The sequence below is a fragment of the Nannospalax galili genome, unplaced genomic scaffold, assembly GCF_000622305.1.
Source record: "Nannospalax galili isolate Female #2095 unplaced genomic scaffold, S.galili_v1.0 scaffold110, whole genome shotgun sequence".
NCBI classification, from domain to species: Eukaryota; Metazoa; Chordata; class Mammalia; order Rodentia; family Spalacidae; genus Nannospalax; species Nannospalax galili.
The window spans coordinates 161,053-175,506 of NW_008328707.1; the positions used below are offsets into that span (position 1 = coordinate 161,053).

At 41.5% G+C, this 14,454-nt stretch overlaps 1 protein-coding gene across 2 annotated transcripts in view; it reads right to left on the reverse strand.

Moving 5' to 3' along the window:
- CUNH12orf66 (chromosome unknown C12orf66 homolog) overlaps positions 1-14,454 on the reverse strand; it is a 61,302-nt gene that overhangs the window by 5,829 nt on the left and 41,019 nt on the right. The window lies entirely within an intron of this gene.

Consider the following 14,454-nt stretch of genomic DNA (forward strand, 5'->3'; position numbering starts at 1 on the left):
ACTGTTCCAGAATGACTCCACTGTTCTACACCTTCCTTTGTGCTACCCTCTGATCCAAGGCCTGCCCCAATCCTCTGCACACACTCGAACGCTCACTCTGAGATCAGAGTCCCATCAAGTTGTGTCTGGTAGAACCACAGTTCATATGCCTGTACCCAGTAAGACTATGCCTTAAGTTGTTGGGATACCTGAGAAGGAAATTTCCCCAAATCTGATTTAGAGTACCAAAACCTGGAAAGCCTAAAACTACAGAAAGTTCCATATCCGGTTTGTCTATTTGTTTTAGTTTGGTTTGGTTTGGTTTGATTTGGGATTGTTTAGTTTTGTTGGCTTTTCTTTTTATGTGTATGAGTGTTTTCCTACATGTGTGTGCAGCATGTGTGTGCCTAGTGCCCATAGAGGCCAGAAGAGGGCATCAGATCCCCTGGAACTGGAGTTATAGACAGTTGTGAGCCACCATGTGGGATCTGGGAGGGATCTAGGAACCAAATCTGGCAACAGCAGCCAGTGCTCTTAACTGCTGAGCCATTTCTCCAGCCTCTTGTTGGCTTTTTAAGACAGGATCTTGTTATGTATGTAGCTCAGGCTGGCTTTGAATGATGCAATCCTGCCTCGGCCCCCCAAGCGCTAGGATTACAGGTGTGTGCCACCACACCTAGCTCTTCTTTCTGTTCCTGTTTGGATTTTGGAATATAACTGGAAAACAAGAACCATGAACTTCAACGAGTCTTCAGTAGTCTTTTATGTTTTCTTATACAGTAGATAGAGAACTTGTTTCTACAGAAGAACATAGTTGTTTTGTAAAGGCCACTGCCTGCTCTCTTACTTGAAATGAGCTGTAAAGAGGGTATGTGTGTGTGTGTGTGTGTGTGTGTGTGTGTGTGTGTGTGTGTATGTGTGTGTGTGTAAGGCTGTGGGAGAAGGTGAGAGATTTCTCTCCATAGAGTCTAAAGCAGTATGCCTTGTTTAGCATGACCGCTGGGGTCGCCTGCACTAGAATATTTGCAGTCCCATTCTGCTGATGGGGATTGCTTCTTCCTTAGCCATCAATCAGGAGTGGACCTTAGGGTGACTGGCTTCCTTTCATCTGCTTGGTTTGATGGCTAAAGTGAAGACTAGGTAAACAGCCCTTCAGAGATGCACTGTACTGATATTTTATTTCTTCTGACACACCTAGGGAATGCCTTGTGTAAAGCCCATGTCCCTTTAAATGAAAGTAGATGATCTTGCTTGCCAGCTAAAGGAGAGGGGCGTACCACTGATGGTCTTGTGACTGTGGTAACATATTGAGAGTTGTACAATGATGTGACATTAGCTTCAAGAATGAGGTTTGAAGCGATGTAGGTTGGTGGTAGAGCAGTTTCCTGTCATGGACAAGGACCTGGGTTTACTCCCTAGTAACACAAAAAACTGGACAGAACCTGCTAGGAGGAAAGAGGAAATGAGGTTTGAGATTCGAGGCCATTGGTGAACTACATCCACTTCAAAAAGCAACACAGTCAAGATTTCAAATACAGACTTCAATTTGAATTTTGGTCTGTGATCCAAAAATGACTATTGAATTCATGATTTGATATTTACAGTTGCATTAGGAGAAGAAAAATAAATTTTAAATAAGCCAAAATTTATTATCTGGTTCTAATGCCAACTCAATTACTATACTTCAAATAATTACCAATTCATGCCTCAATTTCCAAAGCAAAAATAGTCCATGGAATATTTTCACCAAAGTTGTCTCCGAATCCTTTTACTACATCTTGTCATATGCTACAGTATGGGTGAACCTTAAGAATATTATGCTGTATGAAATGAGCCAGTCCCCCCCCCAAATATGACAAATATTGCATGATTCTTCTTAATGTAAGGTGTCTAAAATAAAGCTCTTAGAGAGTAGACTCATAGTTGTCTAGAGCTAGGATAAAGTGTTGGCGGAGATGAATGACTGGTAATAAATATGAATTTGGGGGGGTGAGGGGGATGATAAAATTTATTATGGGATGGTTTCAGAACTGTGAATATACTAAACACCACTGACCTGTATCCACTAGAGTAGTGAATCTTATGATATACACATTCTTTCTCAATAATGCTGATACCAAAAAAGCTGACTGGAAGCTCTGTTACATAAGAAGAAACAAACAGTGACTCCTTTAAGCTTACATGATTGCTGTGGGGTCTCTTTGTAATGGCAGCCTAACTGTTCTTATGAATACACTCTGTTCACACCCTCCAGAGAGTTCATATCCAGGCTCCTGCTGGAGCAGGGATGGCTATATCAGCCCTGTGGAGCTGGAAAGACTATTGAGACCTAACTGCTTCTTACATCTGTCATCTCTCAGTTTCATCTTCATCTCATGGAAATAATCTATTTACAATCAAGTTTTGAAGTTTTGGGACGTTTTCTTGTTTTTCTAGCTTAAAATCCAATTTTTTCCAGATGCTAAATCAATCTCTCTCTCTCTCTCTCTCTCTCTCTCTCTCTCTCTCTCTCTCTCTCTCTCTCTCTCTCTCCAACCCCATGAGCTGTACCCTATCACTAAGCTACATCTCCAGCCAACATCTACATTTTTTAAGTACCTTTTTTTTGTCACTGAGAGAGTTATTGGGAAGCAGCAAGTTTAAATACCTGTTTTCAAATCACCAGCATTAAACAGAAACACTTCCTTTAGTATCTTAAATTACTTTCTACCTGGGAGCTGGAGAGATGGCTCAGTGGTTAAGAGCACCAGTTGGTCTTGCAGAGGACCTGGGTTTGGTTCCCAGCACCCACATGGCAGCTAACAACCAACCATCCATAACTCCAGTTCCAGGTAGGATCTGATGCCCAATTCTGGCCTCCACAGGCATTGCACAACAAAGGCACACTTACATGCATACACCCAAAATACTCATACACATAAAATGAAATAAAATATTTTTTAAAATCATTTCTGCCCAAATGAGCCACAACTGAGTTCTATTGTTTGCAACAGAAAACCCAGACAATAAGTACTCAGAGTAGCTGTCCTAACAGGAGTACAGTCATTATTCATGAAGGTAAACAGAACCCAGAAGAATAAAGAAGTGAGAGCCAGGCATGGTGGCACACGCCTTTAAACCCAGCACTTGGGAGGCAAAGACAGGTGGATCTCTGTGAGCCTGAGGCAACCCTGGTCTACATAGCAAGTTCTAGGCCAGCTGGGGCTACAGGGAGACCCTGTCTTAAAAAGACCAAAAATAAATAAATTAAATAAATAAATAAATAAATAAAAAGAAGTGAGTACTAGTCTCGACCAAGCTATGGTTTGACCAGGGAGAATTTCTTTCAAACCACAGTAGTTGCAAAATGGCAGCCACTGCATCGTAAGATGTGAGCATCTCATTTAGCCCTACTAGAAAAGATAGACTGAAAACACCCAGCCAGAACTTACCCTTCCTTTATTAGGATCAATCACTTTTGCATTTAGAAACAAAACAGAGGGAGAAAGTATTTTGTTTAATCTTGGTGGTATTTCAATAATTTGTTAACAAAAATTATGTTTAGAGTTAGTGATATTGCTTAGTGGTAGAGTAATTGCCCAGCATGTGCAAGGTTCAATCTCTAGTACAAAAAAATTTTTTTTTCATTAAAAAATTAATCAGAAACAAGTACAATTTGTTTAGAATGGTGTAAAGCAAGAACGAATGCTTACTGAATAAACCACGCACCGAACCAAAACAAATTAGTAAAACACTATCATAAGAGCACAAACAGTTCCACTTGGAAGAAGAAAAGCTATAATCTAGCTTGTTCAGAATGCAAGTGTGCTAATGAAGAAAAAAATAGTAAGGTTCATCACCAGACAGCCAAACGTAGCAAGACAAACAAGGAAAAGGAGGTCCAAATGTATCTGTTTATGTTTTCCAAATCACCCTAGGAATAATTTACATTAAGTAAAGGAGATTTCAAAGGAGAATTAATATGTAGGCCAAATGCAGGTCATGAATTTTAAAGGCCAATGGAATTGAGCAATATGTTGAAAACAAAGATTTCATAACTCAGTCAGTGTTGCAAGATAATTAGAAAGGGCTGTATAAAAGAATCACCAGGAAGTTCAAGACATGGAAAATACTGGTCACAGTGAAGACAATGGGTACTTTGAATCCCATCCCTGAGCTGCCAATCACACTCAAATCTGTGATGGTTAATCTTAGGTCTCAACTGAATTGGCTATGGAACTGACTGAGACATGCCCAGGGCAGGTCTGTGAGGGTATCTCCTGGAAGAATTAACTGCAGGGGGAAGACCCTTCCCAAGAGTGGACAGTACCTTCCAGCAGCAGCCAGTATTGTAAGAGGCCAGTATTGACTTAGAGAGAAGCAGCTACTTCTGCCTGCCTCCCTTCACTCCCTGCTGGTGAGTGAATCTATCTTGTTGCTGACGTCAAAACCTAGTTTCTTCTGCCTTCCAACATGGACTGAAAACCAGAGGCTCTCCAGGAATCCTCCAGGCCTTCATCACTGGGACTGCTGAGGCATCCAGCCTCATGGATTGAGCAGCTACCCTGTTCTCATCCTCTCCAGGATATTGATAGATAGCCATTGGTGGGGTGCACAATCCACATCACATAAGCCAACCCCTTTGTAATATGTATTCATTCTACTGATTCTGTTCCTGTAAGGAACCCTGACTCATACATCTACAAAAAGCCATCTACTCCTCCCAGGCCCTCATTCTCCCCACATTATGGGCTGAGAGGCCCCTCAAGTGCAGCAGCTTTCTCATTCTGCCTGGTGTCAGTGAGCTCGGCATGGCAGAAGGACATCAACCGTGCAGCTGCCAGCCTTTGATAGCTGTGCCCAAAGCCCAGAACTGAAGAAAGTCCCTGCTCTCAGAGTAGACACGGGTACTAAGGTGGCTGCATGCTCCTAAAACAGAGAAGACTCTGGCCCAAAGAAACAGCCTCACATGAGCAAAGACGATTGAGTTGTCAAAGTGATTTCACTGAAGGAGTGAGTATGCATTTCAGTAAGTCAGACATCAAAGGCAGTCTGTACTAATTCATTGCTTATAACTGGGCCTAGTGGGTAAAGGAAATACCTTTCCCTTCACCATTTAGTGGTGGCAGTTATTTGCTAGTATAACAGGCAGAATAAATGAGTTTGTTTTGTTTTGTTTTGTTTTGTTTTTTCTCATTGGTAGCTATTCTAGGGAAGGCTCTATTGAGTTGACTTAAATTGTAATGCTATTTGAAACTATGCAAGTTACATTGTTACCTTGTTAATATATAAATTACCTCTCTGTCCCTCTGCCATTATGTCATGGATATAGATAACAAAAGAAAGAATTGTGTGTGTTCAACATAAGCATTACCCTGAACCAGAAATCCCAGCCTTTGTGCTGAGAAATCTGTAACCCCAGACTGAATGATAAAAGCATCAATGCTAAGTTTCTACACACATCAAGGAGCAGGACTCCCTTCCTTGTGGTTCGGGGCCTTGCTGTTTGTATTGAGCATCCTTTTCCTTTTTTAAAACGTACATAGTATGGATCTATCCTGTCACTTAGCTCTTAGCACTTCATAGCACTTTGCTTGTTCTCCCCTGAGCATCTGCATCTTTCTTAGCTCTTTGCTGGGAAAAGGCTTTTAGGGTGGATGTTTATTCTGCACTAAAAGAATTGTCTATTCTGATGGGCAAGAAGGACAGGTACAGACAAATCATCTTCTAAGAAAGAAAAACACATCACCTTACTTGCTCCCATGACATTGAACTCTTTCAATGCAAATGAGCCTAAAATTAGATATAACCTTAGACTTAGTAGTTAAGTCTCAGTATACATCCTTTTTAAACTCATAATAATTTGAGTTTCTTTTACTAGTAAGAGTTCAGCTAATACAGGTGAAACAATTCACAGTAATTACCACTGGATAGTGAGATTCCTGGTAACCACATTCTCATCTGTTTATATGTTTTGAATTATTTTTTTAGTGTTGGCAACAAATTTTGCAGTAAAAGAAAAAATAAGGTAATATTTTAATATTTGGATGAGAGAGAACTTTGTTGGGGTTGGAGACATGGTGGAAGCCCATCCATCCAAGAAAGGCTTTTGGCACCTTCTTGGCAAACTCCTTCCCTGCTCCACCTCAAGCCTCTTTGGTACACTTTCATCTGTGTACTTACAATACACACTTTATAATACCCAGAGATAGGGTATTATAATCAGGGCATACCTGATTTCCCAAGATTGCTGCCAAGTCGGTCATTTTTAGAATGGCCTCTATGTCTAGATCATCAGTTGGCCATAATTAAAGCTAATGTTGATGCTCTGGTTTTCCTTGCAGAAGAAAAGTATGAGACATCACAGATTCTTTTTTTCTTGCAAGCAAACACATGATTATTTAAAGACAAAGAAGAGGGCCAGCAAAATAGCTCAGTGGGTAGAAGTACTTGCTGCCAAGTCTGACGACCTGAGTTCAATCCCTGGAACCCACCAGAGAAGGAGAAAACCAGCTTTCCAAAGTTGTCCTCTGACATTCACATGCATTCCTTGGTATGTGCAGACCTGCGTTTACATACACACACTAATAATAATAATTAATAAAGAAAATAAAAGAAAGATAAAGAAGACATTATTGTTAGGACTGATGGCTAGAACTTTCAACAAGATTGATTTGAACTTGATGATCATTGTCCCACTTATAAAGAGCAAAAGGACAGGAGCTTAATTTGCTGCTATAGAGAGTTATTCACCTTAAAGAAATCAAGGATTTGATCTTGAACTCTTAAATGAGGATGAGTATTTTTTTTTCTCTTGTTTTCTGTGTCCATGACATAATGACAACCAGGCAGACAGGAAATTCTTAAGATATATGGTGTGTCAAGGAAGAGATGCTGAGTCATAGAATGAGAGGCTGAGTCATGGGATGAATACTGAGAGCAACTCCTGAGTTCCCTAAGATAGGCTTGGCATCTCTCAGAAATCTGGAATCTCTCTCTCTCTCTCTCTCTCTCTTTTGCATCTTAACCTTATTTGAGAACTCTCAAGAGGCAAAATTAACTGCTTAGGAGCTATTGAATGATTCTTCTTGTCAGTAATCAATAAGTCTCTGCAGAGTATGAAAAACATCATTGTTCATTATTATAAGCAAAAGAAACTGCCTGGATAATTTAAGCAAAGGGTAAATTTATTGATAAGTCTAGTAGTTAGCTTAGAAACTCCACAAAAGTGAGAGAATATTTGAAGGTCAATTAGCCTGCTGGAATTCCCTCGAAATGATGGCACAGAAATGATTAGAAGACACTACTGCCTCTCCCACTGTCCCTGGGCCCAGACTCTGTAGCGCATGCCCACCAGCCCAGCACTGCCCCTTAGAAAGAAAGAAGAGAGGGACGAGAAGGTAAGGAGGGACGAGAGCTCCTGAATGGATCACACGCCCATTCAGTGCCACCCTAATTCTCTTCCTTCTTGAAGTGCATGTTTCTGATGGATTTGTGGTTTCCAGGTGGATGAAAAGCCTTAACACACCAAGTCTGCTCCAACCAGAAAAATATCTTCATCTCCTCAGCACTAATTCACTTCCTGTGAGGCCCCAACATGGAGTCAGACAGTGGTTGCTGACTGGTCCCTGCCTTTGCCTGAAGTGTGTTGACCTCAGATGACAAAGGAAGCTATTTTAATAAAGCCTAAGAAGAGCAGCAAAAAAAAAAAAGTTTTGCTCCAGAATGTGAACTCAGTTGTCATCTGTTCTATGAAAACCTAGAAATCTAGAGTTTTATGTAGATTTGCAATAGTTTCTGCCTGCATTTGGCCCTTTCGTTTTTAATCCTTAAAGGTAATGGACTCTTAAAGAGGAGGCCTTCAAACATGCACTTACTCCCATCTATTCCCACAACGTTCATTGGGAAACACCCTACTTTTCACAAATCCCCCCAGTGTCCATCTCACTAGGTCAAGGAAACCCAACTAAGCTCTCCAGTGCATTAAGAGATCGCCTCACCTCCACACTGGTTATTCCAGAATCCTCTCACTGTATAGAGACTGGTAAAGCCCTTCTCATTTCATGATGCTGGCCACCACTCCTTTTAAGTTCTAGCCAGAGAGCTGCTGGAAACAATGAATCAAAATAATAGAATGTTGCAGTTTATTATTGGCTAAAATGTATATTCCCTCCTCCCTTAAAACAATCCTATGTTGAAACCTCAGAATGTGACTGTTTTGGAGATAGGGTCTCTTAAGTTAAAATGTGGTCATTAGGATGTCCCTAATGCAATCTGACTGGTGTCCTTATAAGAAGGGAATTCTGGGGCTGGAGAGATGGCTCAGAGGTTAAGAGCACTGGCTGTTCTTGCAGAAGACCCGGGTTTCATTCCCAGCACCCACATGGTAGCTAACAACCATCCTTAACTCCAGTTCCAGGGGATCCACTGCCCTCTTCTGTCCACTGCCACCAGCACTGCATGACACAGGTGCACTTATATACATGCAGACAATGCATGCATACACATAAATAAAGAAGGGAATACCAGACACACACAGGAGATACCAGGGATGTGTGTGAACAGGGGAAAGGCCATGTGAGGATGCAGAGATAGTGCACACCCACAAGCAGTGAGAGAGGCATCAGGAGAAAGCAGAGCTGCTGAATTTCCAGCCTCAGAACTGGGAGAAAGTATATTCTGTTGCTTATGCCACCAGTCTATGGTACTTGGTTGTGACAGACCAGGCACATGCACCAGAAGGATGCCCTAAGCAGCAAAAGAGAATCCTAGACAAATGTCCAGCCCTGCTCTATGAGGGATTGGAAACACTAAGGTCATGGTGCCCGACTATGGACAGAAGGAGCTAATGAATCCAACAGCTTCAGTAAGAGCTTGAGCTTCTCCATGGGTCCCTCTGTGAAGTAGTATGTCTGCACTGATGCCAAGCTATAACTTATAGGGAATGCGTCTAAAGCACCCCTCTAAATCCCCAGGGAATTCTCCGGCACAATGGACTTGGAGAATTATTTATTATCAATATTATGTAAAAATCCCTACAGCAGCAAACTCCCCAAATAAAAATGTACCAAGATGTCTTTTCTACAGAGCTTACATAAGTATGCCAAAAGTAACTCAGAAAAAACAGATGTGATGGTTCATGCCTGTAATCCAAGCACTTAGGAGGCTGAGGCAGGAGGATGGCTGTAAATAGGAGGTCAGCCTGGGCTATAGAGTGAAATCTCATTTCAAATAAATAAGTCAGAAAAGTTGAGGTGCATATATTCAGAAGTTTCCAATATATTTTCATTAATTTTTTAAAATATCTGGTGTGTGTGTGTGTGTGTGTGTATGCACATGCTTATCTGCCACCTGTGTGTGGGTGCCTATGGAGACCAGAAGAGAGCATAGGCTCTTATGGAAATGGAGTAAGAGGTGGTTATGAGTTGCCCAGTGTGGGCGCTGGAAATCGAATTTGGTCCTCTGGAAGAGCAGCAAAATGCTCTTAACCACTGAGCCATCTCTCCAGCCCCTAAATTTTCTAATGAGCTCCAAATTTAGCCAAACTCTTATGATTAGCATTCTTTTCCAGACCTAAAAATCAACAGTTGAATTAATCCACAACCAAGAAAAACATGGAGTGAGGCTGTGTGAACAATGAACATCTCCCACTGATCCCTCAGTAACAAAGAGCTATGCACTGCACCAGCACTGGCAGGGGAGAAGCAGAGCTCCTGCTGTTTCTCCAAAGGCTCTTCTCAAAGATCAATTCCAATAAACTTATGAGTGACTGTACTGCATCCATGTAAGTCTCTTTATCATTCTATTTATTCTGGCCCATTCTATTTCACACCAGAATAACTTTGGAAGAATCTAATAGAGTTTGGCAGAAATATTTTCAGCAGAATAAAAAGAAACCCAGCTGTTGCAATATCATTCTTTAATATGAGCCATATAGGACTGTAGGGGGGGAGGGTGTGTCTATTCACATCACAGAGTTGAAAGAACTTAAACCAGGAGCTCCAAGAATAAGAAAAGATTATATAAATCTTGAGATGTATACAAAGGCCACTTTAAAAGTATTGTGTGGCATGGGCAAGCTTGAAGAGAAGAAAAGACAGGGCTTAATGAATCTACTGCATCTAAAGAAATTGGTCCCCCAAATTTCCATTCAGTTGCCATGACAACTAGTACTCCATCACTGCCATAGTAACCAGCTGAATAGCATCAGTCTAAAGACAAGCACTCTGATTGGGTGACCAAGTAAAGCCATTAAAAGCCATTAGGACTCTGGGAAGGCTGCTCTGCAATCCCACTGACCTATTTCTAGCATCCAGGATGTTTCAACAATCTAGCATGCTTCCATTAGAACCAAATGTTTGGGGGATGAGCCAATTTCAAGACGTATCTAATAACTGCCCCTCAATATGCCATTGCTAAATTCAAGACTATCTGTGCCTAATGCCTAAGACAGGTGGTACTACAAGAGAGCCAACACCCTTTGCCATGCTTTGTAGTTTAATCCTGACATCCCTTGTTACAGCAAAAGGGCACACTATATACACATTATATAATATATATATATATATATATATCAGGGTGTGTTGGTTGCTGGTGACAACAGCAGCCCTCTGTTTAAATGAGGCTACTGACAAGCTGAATCACAAGGAAACTTACAAGGGTGGGAACTAACAATACTGTAAAATAAGTTTTTTGGACGTACATATAAACTGGTATTTATAACATAAAAATGTTGCATTTTAAAAGCTGTTCTTTCCAAAAGCTGTTGGGGTTTCCTTTTTTAAGAAAAGCATTTTTTTCCAGCTGACAGTCTTCCTTGGTACTTGCTCAAAGCAGATGGTTCATGTATTCATAGACATTCCTAGAATGCTCTTGAAAGCAGGGATGCCTTGGAAGGTATGTCCCACCCCCAGCCCAGGCCCTCCCTCCAGTGGGTCACACTTTTTGTAGGAGTATACTGTTAAAACATCTTTTAAGATACCCGGCCACGAGCTCTCATAAAATACAGATGGGGAACCTAGCAGTGGGCAGGTTACTAAAGCAATGGGCCTGAGAGCGCAGCCTAGGTAGAAGAGAGCAGAGAAAAGGGGAGCAGAAACTTGCCTTGACCAGTTCTGAGTCACTTCAAGTCAATGACAATTAAGCTTTCTCAAGATGCCTTCATGAATTAAGAAAATATTTCAGAGCACCCGTTATAAATGCTCAATGTACATAAGTGGATGACAAAACCTGTCCTTCATAGTTTGAAGAAGATGGAGAAGATGCCAAATGTCCATATCTAAGAATGGAACCATTTTGTGGGATGATGGAACTTACTGTGAGCACCAACCCAAACCATTATTTAGTACTGCCACTGATGTGAGTCCCAACTTCTTTGCTAAAGGCTGGAAATGCAAACGTTAGCAAAAATGAGCTAGGGCTCTAGAAATGTACAAGACAGGGAGGAAAAGGGTTGCTCAAGACCAGTATCCATCCACCTACAATCACAATCAAGGATCCAAAGAAAAGAACCTAAGAGCCCCTCTGCCTAAGGAGACCGGACAGTGCTGGGCAGGGATGGGCGAGGATTCCTAACAAGTGATGATTGAGATGAAGGATGCAGGGAAAAGACAGGTGTGTTATAAGATGGAGGGTGAGGAAAGGCATGCAAGACACAAAGAACAGCATGGGCTCTTCCAATGACCAAGAGAGAAGAATGCATGAGAGGAGGCTGGGGTGGGGCGGAGAGTGACAAGAGTTACACACCCCTGATGACACACTGAACTGTTCATTACAAAACACATCTTTCAGTCATTAAACCATATACTGTCACACTATGCTCCATAATGATTTTAATATGATTCTAGTTTGAATATATACATGGAAAATAACATGTTTCAGGTTGGGGATAATAATAAAAGAAACTTGACTTAAAATGAGATTAGAATAAAGAAGATTCATTCAACAAAAATTTCAGGTAATTGGAGAAAAGAGCTACAAGACCCGGTTCCTGATGGTCTAGGCTCACACCCAGAAACGTATGCAAATCCATACAGAATATTCAGAAGGTCCTCAGAGAGAGAGGCGTGTGATGGAGCAACCTTTACCTGAAACATCTGCTTCCACACAGGTGGAGGAGAAATGTTAGTTACCATTGCTAGCCTGGGGGAGTACTGTGGGCTTTCACCATGTCTACTGACTTACCTGGCTGGGTACCACTGCAAAGACGGGTTTTATATGCAAATCTGTTCTAGACCTCCAAAGAAATATGAGTTTCCCCCTTTTTGGAAAGAATTTTGTAATAGCAGTTCCCCATCTAGCCACAGTACCAGCACCAATTCATTTTAAATGCATGAGAACAGGAACTGAGGCGACTGGTAACCAGGAAAATAGATGCAACTCAAAAGAAGCTGGGCATGGTGGCGCACACCTTTGATCCCAGCACTCCGGCGGGACACAGGCAGGCAGATCTCTGTGCGACTGAGGCCAGTCTGACCTACATAGCAAGAGTAGGGCCAGCTGGGGCTACAGGGAGACCCCTGTCTCAAGGACCAAAACAAAACAAAAGAAAGAAGCTAGGACTTCAAATGCCTCTGACCCAGGAAGAGGATTCCCATAGGCGGTGACTAATGTTAACAGACCCACTTGCTCACCTCCAAGCCACTTAGAAACAAAAAGCACTGCAAGCAAACCGTTATCACCACGGCTAGCAATAATTAGCACTTTGCTGCTCTAAGCAGTACCTGAATAGGAGTAACAGATTCTATGACTGATTCAAACACAGCAAGGTAGGGAAAGGCCTGAGCTGAAATCTCAGAGCGTTATCATGGCTGCGTGAAGTTAGCGTTTCTGCCAAATAAACAAGATTCAGAGCATAGGAACCCACAATGGCACAAACATAACTTCTTGGAACGTAGATCAGTTGCCCTACTATAGATCTGTTTTCTAGATACTTGGAATTTTCAATTTGGAAGGAAACTTGCAAGTCCCTGTAAATCAACCACCAACCTACAAAATATAACTCCTAGTGCTTGGATTAAAAAAGCAAAAGGGAAGAAGGATAGAGGGAGGTTAAGAAGGAAAGGAGAGAGGAGGGGAGGAAGAATCTGAAGGAATTAAATGGTTGTAGGGAAGAAATTAGATTTTTGCAACTGAACACTTGGCTGATTCTGTCTCCTCCTAGGCTGACTTCAAATTAGTGGTACTCAGTGCTCAGGAGGGCTCATCAGGTATGAATAAACTGAACTCTACTAAAGGTCACATGTGTTTACCCTGTCTTTAACAATAACCCCAGGGTACTCCATCAAAACTTTGTAGAAGATCCAGAAGCATGCCCAGGGTTCCCGCCATCACAGCATTCCTATTAATGACCAGTCACTTATACTAAGCAATTACCATAAGCCAAATGCTTATTTTTCTGAATTTTTACTGGAGGGCCAGTATATTGCCTACTTTTCCTTATATGCAAGTTTTTAAATCAGTATAAAGATATTTGAGTGTACAGCATTCCAAAAGGAGGGCATTAAGTGAAAAAAAGAGTAGGTATTCTTTTCCAGATTAATTTCTATGCTGCTAGATCAATTTCCCAAATGAATTCTCCACTGAAGGTTCCCTGTCCCTCCCCTTGTCTCTTTGCTCTTTTATATATAACGTCATGTGTCATATCTTAGAAGAACTCACAAGGTAACAAAGGAGAGAAAACACATTTCATTCCTTCATGGAAGTTTGAGCTCTCATAACATTTCCAGCATCAAGAATGGTTTAGAGGGCTGGAGTCCACTGTCAGGAGCCACCCACACTGTACCCCAGTGACTGATACAAAGCAGAAAGCTAAGTACCACGAGAGTGGTGTAAACAAATAGAGAGAGTGGTCCACAAAGGGCGACGTGTTTCTTCCAATGGGGTAGCAAAGGAAAGCAATGGAAAAGGTGGCATTTTCCAGCAAAGGACTTTGGTAGGTGAAGATGGTTACAAGGTAAAAGTTTCTAGACTGGAGGTTTTCAAAGTGCTAACCTTGGGCCTGCAGCACAGGCAATAGCAGAGACGATCTACAAAATGAGAAACTAGTCATAGTAGTGTGGTTAGAATCCAGGTGATTGTGATACACACTCAACTTTGAGAATTGGTTTCCTAAATATAAGGTTCTCAGCCTGGGCCTTATGAACTTGGATGCAGAAAACTATAGCCTCATTTCCCCTAAGCTCTTACAAAAATTTAACATTCTCTTCAATTGTAGAAGGCAGTAAACTAGTATAATTATTAGGACCAAGTGTTAAATCTTGCTATTCATTGCATTAATAAAGAACAGATATAGTTTCACAAGTTTAAAATACTTTATAGGGCCAGCGAGATACATCAGTATATAAAGGCACCTGCTGTCAAGACTGACAACCCGAGTTTGGTCCCCAGAACCCAAACGGTAGAGGGAGAGAACTGACCCCTGCAAGTTGTCCTTTGCCTCCACACATGCACCATGAATGAGAGAGAGAGAGAGAGAGAGAGAGAGAGAGAGAGAGA